This window comes from Taudactylus pleione, unplaced genomic scaffold (genome assembly GCF_031769625.1).
Source record: "Taudactylus pleione unplaced genomic scaffold, aTauple2 ptg000066l, whole genome shotgun sequence".
Classification (NCBI taxonomy): domain Eukaryota; kingdom Metazoa; phylum Chordata; class Amphibia; order Anura; family Myobatrachidae; genus Taudactylus; species Taudactylus pleione.
In genome coordinates, this window is record NW_028284468.1 from 5,591,140 (window position 1) to 5,601,550 (window position 10,411).

A 10,411-nucleotide genomic window follows, 5' to 3' on the forward strand; every position below is an offset into this window, starting at 1 on the left:
AAAAGCGTCCCTAAATCCAATACCCTACAGGCAGATGCGATAGCCAGAAGAAACAGTCTTCGCAGTGAGTAACTTGAGATCCACTGATTCCAAGGGTTCAAATGGAGGTTCTTGAAGTGCTTGGAGCACCACTGCCAAATCCCATTGAGCCACAGGAGGGACATAGGGAGGCTGTATATGGAGAACACCTTGCAGGAAGGTGTGAAGATCCGGTAGAGGAGCCAGTCTGCACTGGAACCAGATGGATAAAGCAGAGACATGCACTTTCGGTGATGCTAGGTGGAGGCCTAGATCCAATCCAGCCAATTCTAGACAACTTAAAAACTTGGGGGTCATAGTTTCTTGGAGCACAGCACTGGAAATATGTATGCCATATTCTGGGATAAATCCTGGCTGAGGCCGGTTTACAGGTCCTGAGCATGGTCTGGACCACAGAACTGGAAAATCCCTTAGCCGTTAGGAGGGATGTCTCAAGAGCCAAGCCATTAAAAACAAACAGGCCAGGTCCGGATGTAGACATGGAACCTGAGACAACAGGTCTACCCATAGAGGAAGCTGAAGAGGAATGTCTATGGAGAGACTCTGAAGATCGGAGTACCAATGGCGTCTGGGCCAAGTCGGAGCTAGCAACAGGACTGTGCCCCCTTCCTTCTTGAACTTCCGAATAACTTGAGGAAGCAGGGATATTGGAGGCAAGAAGTATGCCAAATGAAAGGTCCATTTCACTGACAAGGCGTCCACGAAGGCTGCGTCGGGGTCCCTTGTCCTGGTTCCATATACTTGAAGTTTGTTGTTGTGTCTTGAGGCCCACATCCGGCAAACCCCAATTGTCCACCAGGAGCTAAAAGACTTCTGGATGTAGAGACCACTCTCCTGCCTGCACGCTGTGACTGCTGAGGAAATCTGCTTCCCAATTGAAAACTCCCGGGGATGAATACCGCAGAGATGGCGTTTGGTCCATGTGAGAATGTGGGACACTTCTGCCACTGCTGCCCAAATCAGAGTGCCTCCTTGGTGATTGAGGTAGGCCACTGCCGTGGCATTGTCGGACTGTACTTGTACTAGCCTGTCCTGAAGAATATCCGGAGCCAGACTCAGAGCTCTGTAGATATCTCGAAGTTCCAAAACATTGATTGGTAACACTGCCTCAACTGGGGTCCAGCAGCCCTGGAAGGAGTGCTGGCCGGTCACTGCACTCCACCCTCAGAGGCTTACGTCCGTGGTGAGGAGAGCCCAATCCGGGATTCAAAAGGGGAGTCCCTTCTATAAATGGAATATCTGTAGGGACAGGCGAACCTCCGGGGGGAGGTTCGTTGTCTGGGATCGAAGTAGATGGGGTAGGCTGTTCCACCTGGAGAGGATCAGGTGTTGTAGGTGCCTGGAGTGAAACTGAGTGAACTCCACCATGTCGAAGGTAGACACCATTGATCCCAATGTCTGCATTGCAGTGTGAATTGACACTCGGTGACTGCGGAGCACTCTGCGCACTTGGGCCCTGATTCAGAAATGCTCGCTGCAGGAGGCAGGTCTGATGGGCATTTTTTTATTGGGTCTGGCCTCCAGGCCGCTCGCACAGCTGTGGGTGACCACCCACAGCTTGTGCGAGCAGCCTGACGATGGTCGCGATTATCACGACCATCGGGCTTGCGACGAGACCCTTGTGGTAGGGTCTCGTCCACCGCAAGCCCCAGTGAACTTCCTGCTCTAATAGAGCAGGAAGTTCACTACTAACATCACTGTTGATGTCAGTAGGGCTGCTCACAAATGGCAGGCGTTCCTTCAGGAACGCCTCCGTTTGGTCAGCCACCCACCCCGACCCGCCTACAAAATGGGGCGAGCTGTCGATCAACATCGACAGCCGCCCCGTTTTGTTACGAGCCCCGGAGCAAGTGATTTCTCGCTCGCGCGTGTGCACTGCTTGCGAGCAGGTCTGAATCAGGCCCTTGGTGTTGTATTAAAGAGATCTTGTCTATTGTTAGAAAGATCCGCTGAACCTAAGAGTCCAAGAGTGTACCATTCTTTGAGAAGGTGTCAGGGAAGACTTTTTCCAATTGATCAGCCACCCGTGCATTTGTAGGAAGGTAATTGTTACCCACAGATGGCGGTGAAGAATCTCTGGGGAACTGGCCAACAGCAAGAGGTCGTCTAAGTATGGGAGTAGTCTGATACCTTGACGATGAAGGGAGGCCTCCATAACTGCCATGATATTTATAAAGACCCAAGGGGCCATTGAGAGGCCAAACGATAGGGCCTGAAATTGGTAATGCTGTTGTAGGATAGCAAACTGGAGATATTGTTGATGAGAAGGCGCTATTGGTACATGTAGGTAAGCGTCCTGAATGTCCAGAGACACCATAAAATCCCCAAGCTTCATAGCCAGGATAGTAGAGCGGAGGGTTTCCATACAAAACCTGGGCACCATGATAAACTGGTTAAGAGATTTGAGGTTGAGGATAGGTCAATGAGACCCATTGGGTTTCTGAACCAGGAAAAGGGTAGAATAATGGCCCTTGTCTTGTTGAGAGGAGGGGACCCAAAATTATTACTGCTGAATTCAGTAAGGACTGAATGGCTTTTTGGAACAGCAGGGTCTTGCTTGGGTCTGATGGAGGCCCTGTGCAAAATAATTGCTGGGGTAGGTCGCCTAAGGACGGATAGATCATATCCGTGGGAGACCACTTCTCTTACCCAGGTGTCTGATATGGTCTGACGCCAAAACTAGGCAAATTAAAGAAGTCGACCTCCCACTCTGGGAGCCCCCAGGGAGAGGCCCGCCGCATCAGACTGTAGGCTTGTCCTCAGACTTGACAGGTGGACGTCTAGTATCCCAGGCTTGTTTGGCCCTAAACCTGGAGGCCTTGGCTGATGCCTGCGGCTGTGGAAAGGACTGACCTTTAGCTTTTCCTCGAGGGCGAAAGTACCGAAAGGATGATGTCCGAGGCTTTGTATTATATGCAGAGGGCAGGAATGCCATCTTGGAAGCTGCCAAGTAGTCAAAATTGTATCTAATTCTGGGCCAAATAGGATATCTCCAGAATAAGGAAGGTGCTCCAGAGCCCTTTTTGAACCAGAGCCTGCTTTCCAGGAATGGAGCCAAACAATACGGTGAGCCACTATCGAAGTGGCAGATATCCAATGCTTTTGACACCCAGGCTGTAGTCCTAGCATGACGCGTAATAGCTCCTGTAAGAGACAATATATCTGTCTGTAGTCTCCTTTAAGGAGGTTGCAGTATGTATGGGTAAGGTGGCATTCTTAATCAGATGTGTTACATGAGAATCCACTGCTGGGGGAACTTCCCATTTAGTGCAATCAGTAGCTGGTAGAAGGTAAAAGGAACTAAAATGTTTTGGAATTTGAAACCTTTTACCAGGCATAATCCATGCTTCTCTCATGTGATCAGATAGCTGGTCAGAGTGAGGGAACGCTGGTAAAACTTTTGTCATTTAAAAAGTGTTTTTTTTAGTAACAGATTCATCCTCTTCTATTTGCAAAATAGATTTTACAGCTCTCACAAGAGCAGGTATATTTAAATTTAGAGGGTGGCTCCTCGTCTCCTGAGACGGAGTCAGAGTGAGAGAGGTCTGCGTCTTCTGCCTCCCCAGATGATATATTAGAATCAGATAACTGGGTAGACTGGGAAGATAACATAGCACGTTTAGTAGGTAAAGGCTTTTCCTTTTGCAGCATTTGCTGAAAATCAGTAAACTGAAGTAATCGGCCTCCCACATTGGGATCCCCCAGGAGGTGGCCCACCCCATCAGGCAGAGGGTTTGTTATGCGGCCCCGACCGCTCAGTTTGTCGCCTTGATATTTTGTGAAAACCAGACGCCTTATAGGAAGGCTGTTCCCTTGCTCGTTCCCAAGAACCGAAAAGAAACCGGTCTAGACTTTATAGTTGCCGTAGACGGCAAACCTGCTGACTTTGAAGCCACCAGAGTAGCTATTTTCTCTCTCTCCGCTACAAAAAGTACTTTTCCATAGAAAGGTAAAACCTCTAGCACCCTCTTTGATCCTGTATCAGCTTTCCAGGATCTTAACCAAAGGGCCGTGTGTGCCACTATTGAAGCTGCTGATGCTTAAGAAGCTAAAATATCAGCATCTACAGCAGCTTCTCCCATATAGGAAGCCGCTTCCTGTATATGAGAGATATACATCATCTGTTCTCTGGTAGCATATTTTAAAGAATTTTCCAATGCTCCCATCCATTCTTCAACCGCTCTGGCTACCTAGGCTCCAGCCATAGCTGGACTAGTAACCGCTCCAGATGATGAAAAAATTACTTTAAGATACATCTCAATCTTTGTATCCATGGAATCCTACAGGGAAGATGCAGACGGAATAGGCAATGTAGCATTTTTTATTAAATGCGTTACATGAGCATCCACAGTAGGAGGTACCTCCCACTTACCACATACAGAAGCCAGGAAAGGATGCAACAATGTTATTCTCTTATTCACATAAAACAGTTTGTCAGGGTTACCCCATGCCTCATCCATAAGCTCAGTGAGCTTTTCAGATTGAGGGAACTCCGTTTTGACCACCTTCCGATGGTGTTTAAACACTGGAGCCTTCTTACTATGAGCTGGTTCATCATCCTGAATGTCTAAGATTGATTTAACCTCCCTCACCAAAGGAGGAACATCCACTCTGGACATATGGTCGTCCTCCCCAGAGCTAAACCCTGGAGCGGAACCTTGCGTATCATCTGAATCCTCTGATGATGCTTCCGAATCCATATGTTGAGCAAACTGATCAAAAGATAACTTGCACTTAGGCTATTTAGTAACTACCGCACTGCTATCAACATTAGACAGTGCCACACTGACTACAATGGCTATAAATATCCTTACAGGAAGGATGCATAGGAGGTGCATACATAGCATACTGTGGACACCCCATCCAAGCAGGCATAGTGGGAGCAGCCATACAATCCACAAATTGCTTTATTACCTGGGACAAAGAGGATACCAAAGAAGGCTCTTGTCCAGGGACAGGTAAACTGGACTGGTTTGGTGGCTCTTTACGACAGACAACACACCATCCTTAATGTCCTGAGGGGACAAATAAGTCATACATGCTTTACATGAAACCAGCACAGAGGTCTCCCCCTCCTATATACCTTCATCTTTTGACATGTTCAAAAAAAGTCAACAATCGCAGTGTTATGTGACAGCCTTCACAAAATCTTTATGAATGTGAAGTACTCACAATACAACCTCCACCCCAAAAGGATGGAGAGAATAAACAGTGATAGTTACAAATGACAGACAGAAATAAAAGCCAGTGGTCAATACAGCAGCTAGTAAACAGTCACATACAATGTATATGTAATAAAATTACAATCTACTCTAAATCAACTACCTAAACACAAAGGAATGGTAGCATATAGAGCTCTATATACCTTAACCAAGGGAGAGGTATACAGGGAGACTGACCCAAACCCTCCTGAGACCAACAGCTACAGGGCGCACTGAACGTGGACCATGGGCGACTCACATACAAGTGGAGGGCAGATGGAGCAACTCAGACGAGCAAAACCCTTCGTAGGGACGGTAGCCGCTGTTTGGGGAGCGCCTACCTCCCCCTAGGCTGTGTTAACCAGCCAGGTACGCTGTACTCGTGGCAGCAGAAGCGTCTGCTGCCGATCCCTGGCGTCAGACGATAAGGTCCCCGTGGTGTAGTTAGGATGCGGACAATACCGGTATTTAACAGCACCTCTGACACCAGAAGTAAGGACTGCCGCACTCTATTTCCCATAACCTACCATCTCCGTACATCAGGTTGCAGTCTAGGTCACAACATAGTGGCTAGCAAGCTTAGCCGTGTCCCGCCAAAATCACCAGCCCAGTTGCTTGTGTTGCGGCCCGGCGGAGGTAGGTGGAGTCGCAGTATATACGTCTTAATTCAGACGCTTAGTATTAGCAAACCGAAAAAACATGACATAAAATAAAACAAATAAAAGCTTAGGAATGCCAGAGAAGTCCCGTTACAAAGGTGCGTCTTGATCCTGCCGCACCAAACGAACAACTGAAGTCATATGGCTGGAGGTGGAGTATATATGGAGGAGGACCCAAGGCATCCTGGGAGCTGAAGCTTTAACTGTTTGGTGCTTGGTCTCCAACCATAATATCCCCATGGTATCCCTGTGGATCCCTATGGACCTTAAAAAAAAATTTAATAAATAAATTAAAATATATATATATATATATATATATATATATATTTATAATTTGATTAATTTGGACAATAAATGACTTGTCAATTTTGGGGTGAATTTTTTTTTTGGGGCGCTGTATGGATGGGAAGTGTATTTAAAATGTGTGGCTGCACCTGGTGTATTTTTAAAGTGCACTTTTTGGACTCAACTATACTTGCACCCATTTTAATGTGCCCCGATTTAGATGCAGCATTTATTTTGGCAAAAAAAATTAGGTTATGGTAAAACTTACCTTTGTTAACTCTTTTTCTTCGAAGTCCATAGGGTCCACAGGGATACCTTGGGGTTTAGGTGGAGGTTAGGACCAGACAGTTAAAGCTGTTGACTCTCAGGGTGCACTGGTCCTTCCCCCTATACCCCACCCCTAAGCCAGTTAGTTAGCAAGCCAATGGCAGGAAGAGGACAGGAGAGAAGGAAGACTGGTACACAGAAGAAACACTCTTACACAAGGGAGACTGAGACGGGGTGACCAGGAAAACCAACCTATAGAAGCTAGGGGTGTCAGGGCGGGTGCCCTGTGAACCCTATGGACTTCGAAGAAAGAGCTAACAAAGGTAAGTTTTAGCATAACTTTCATTTTCTTCTTCAGGGTCCTTAGGGATCCTTTGGGGATGTCCCAAAGCAGTAGTCAAGGGCGGGGTTGCTTCTAAGCTGACAGGATGCTTCATTTGGGGACCAGATTCTCCCGCGAGGCAAATGTGTCAAACACGTAGAAACGCAGAAAGGTGTGGACAGAGGACCACGTGGCCACCTGACAAAGCTGTTCAGCCGAGGCACCACGGCGAGCTGCCCACAAAGGTCCCACAGAACGAGTGGAACAAGCAGTGTTGGTAGCTGGCACAGGGAGACCAGAGTGCAAGTAGGCCTGAGAGAAAGCCATATGAATCCATCTAGCCAGGGTCTGTTTGTTAGCTGGTCAGCCTTTCTTATTGAATCCATAGAGGACAAATAGAGAATCTGTTTTCCTAAAGGAACGGGTATAGATCCTGAGGGCATGGACGACATCCAAGGAAGCCTCGCCAGCCGAAACATCGGGTAAACAGAAGGCCAGGACTACAATTACCTTTTATATGAAATTCAGAGACTACCTTGGGATGAAAACCAAGGAGAGTACAAATAACCGTCCTATCTGGATGAAAAATCAGAAAGAGGGAGGGGGGGTGGGGCGACATGACAGTGCCCCCAAGTCTGATACCCTTCGGGCAGAGGCAATTGCCAGAAGAAAGATGGTATTTGCTGTTAACCAATTGAGATCCACCGATTCCAGGGGTTCAAACGGAGGGTCCTGCAGAGCTGGAAGAACCACAGACAAATCCCAAGGAACCACCGGAGACACAAAGGGAGGTTGAATGCGGAGAATGCCCTGTACAAAGGTGTGAACATCTGGAAGTATATCAATCTTGCATTGGAACCAGATAGACAAAGCAGAGACATGAACCTTAACTGAGGCCAGGCGAAGTCCAAGTTCCAGTCCAGCCTGAAGAACGCAAGGATTCTAGAGACCCGAAAAATCTGCGGGTCATAACGTCTGGCACTACACCACTGGAAGTAAGTATGCCACTCTGATATATCCGGGCAGAAGCTGGTTTACGCGCCTTAGCATACTCTGTACTACAGCACGAGAAAATCCCTAATATCTGAAGAGGGATGTCTCAAGAGCCATGCTGTCAAAGATAGGGCGACCCAAGTCCGGGTGTAGACAAGGACCCTGATAAAACAGATCTGGTCGTTGAGGCAGCAAAAGAGGAGCATCGATGGAGAGGTTCTGAAGGGCCGAGTACCAATGTCGTCTGGGCCATGCTGGAACCTCCGGCAGGACAGTGCCTCAGTCTTGTTTGAACTTTCGAAGAACTCGAGGAAGGAGGGAGACTGGAGAAAACAGGTACGTTGCAGAAAGGTCCACTTTATGTAAAATGCGTCTACAAAGGCTGCTGCGGCGTTCCGTGTCCTTGATCCGTAAATCATCAGTTTGCGATTGTGTCGAGAGGTGATGAGATCTACCTCTGGCAGACCCCACTTGTCCACAAGTAGTTAAAACACTTCCGGGTGGAGAGACCATTCCCCAGCCTGTACATCATTGACGGCTGAGGGAGTCCGCTTCCCAATTCAGAACTCCGGGAATGAACACAGCTGAGATTGCCAGAAAGTGTTTTTCGGCCCATGTGAGAATGTGAGCCATTTCTGACATGGCTGCCCAACTGCGAGTGCCTCCTTGGTGATTGTGGTAGGCTACTGCCATGGCATTGTCGGACTGTCCCTGCACAGGCCTTCCTTGAAGAATATGCTGTGCCAGAGTGAGGGCTTTGTATGCCGCTCGGAGTTCCAACACGTTGATCGACCGTTGTCCAACGGCCCTGGAAAGAGTGCGGGCCGGTCACCGCGCCCCATCCCCAAAGACTGGCATCAGTTGTTAGAATCACCCAGTCTGGGACCCAGAAGGGGTGACCTCTGGTTAGGTGAGATGTCTGTAACCACCATGAGATGGACAGACGAACCTCTGGAGAGAGAACCATCGTCTGAGACTTCAGACGATGAGGCAATCCATTCCACCTAGAGAGGATTAAGAGTTGCAGGGGTCTTCAGTGGAATTGGGTGTATTCCACCATGTCGAAGGTGGAGACCATAGATCCCAGGAACTGCATCGCTGAGTAAATGGACACTCGGCGACTGTGGACTAGTCTACGCACACGTTGTTGCAGTGTGAAGATCTTGTTCGCTGTCAGGAAGATTCTTTGAACCTGAGCATCTAGAAGAGCACCCAGATGGACCATTCTTTGGGAAGGAACCAGGGAGGATTTCTTCCAATTGATTAACCAGCCGTGATCTAGCAGAAAGGCAATGGTAACCTGAAGGTGTTGCTGAAGAACCTCTAGGGAATGTGCTAGCCAGAGGTCGTCCAGGTATGGTAGCAGTCTGAATCTCTGACAACGGAGATGAGCTGCCATGAGCTCCATAATTTTGGTAAAGACCCATGGGGCTGTACTAAAGTCCAAAGGGCAGAGCCTGGAACTGATAATGTTGCTGTTGAACAGCAAACCTGAGAAATTTTTGGTGAGAAGGTGCTATAGGTATATGTAGGTAAGCGTCCTGAATGTCCAACAACACCATAAAGTCTCTCGGTTCCATAGCTAGTACTATAGAGAGCAGGGTTTCCATCCGAAATTTGGGCACCCTGATGATTTGAGGTTGAGAATAGGACGGTAAGCCCCATTCGGCTTCTGAACCAGAAACAAGGTGGTATAATAACCTGTCCCTCTTTGAGATAGGAGGGACGGGAACTATCACACCCTAGATAAGTGTGTAGGTTGGCACTACAAAGGTACTTGTTTTACCCCTAACTGCTGGTCACATTAGGGGTATCCCCTCTGTTGCAAATTTCTAAATATCTGGAACAATTCTACGTGCAAACGTATGGGCACACATACACTAATTAATACGATTCCCAGTACTCTGGAGCGTTTGGACACATTTTATTCAGGAACTATGACACATTTTATTCAGGAACGCCTGCAGTATTGACTGAATAGCCTGTTGTATAAGCAGGGTTTTGACTGGGTCCGAGGAAGGGTCAGTGTGGAAACATTTGTGGGATGATAGTCTTAGGAAAGAGGGCGTACCCGTAAGAGAGCAGTTCCTGGACCCAAGTGTCTGATGTGATCTGGCTCCAGTGCTGGGCAAAGAGAAGTCGGTGCCCTACCCTGGGATCCCCCCCAGAGGGAGGCCCGCCCCATCAGGGGAACGGTTTATCCTCTGATTTTGCAGCAGGAAGGCGGGTGGCCCAAGCCTGCTTGGGCCTAGGTTTGGCTGACTTAGAGTAAGCCTGTTGTCGAGGAAAGGACTGGCCCCTAGGTTTGCCTTGGGGGCGAAACACTCTAAAGGAAGTTGTCCATTTAGCAGCTGAAGCAGAAGGCAGAAAAGCAGTCTTAGAGGCTGCCAAAGAAGTGACAATCTTGTCGCAAGTCAGGGCCAAAAGAGAATGTCCCCATTGTAAGGGAGTGATTCCAAGGCAGTCTGCATCCACCTTCCAGGACCTTAGCCACAGAGAGCAACGGACAGACACTGACATGGACAATATTCTGGAGGTTAAAAGACTTGTGTCCAGCGTAGCATCCCCTATGTAGGAGACTGCATCCCTAATGTGAGCCACAAGGGAAATCATGTCCTGAGAGGCATCCTAGAGGAGGATCTCCT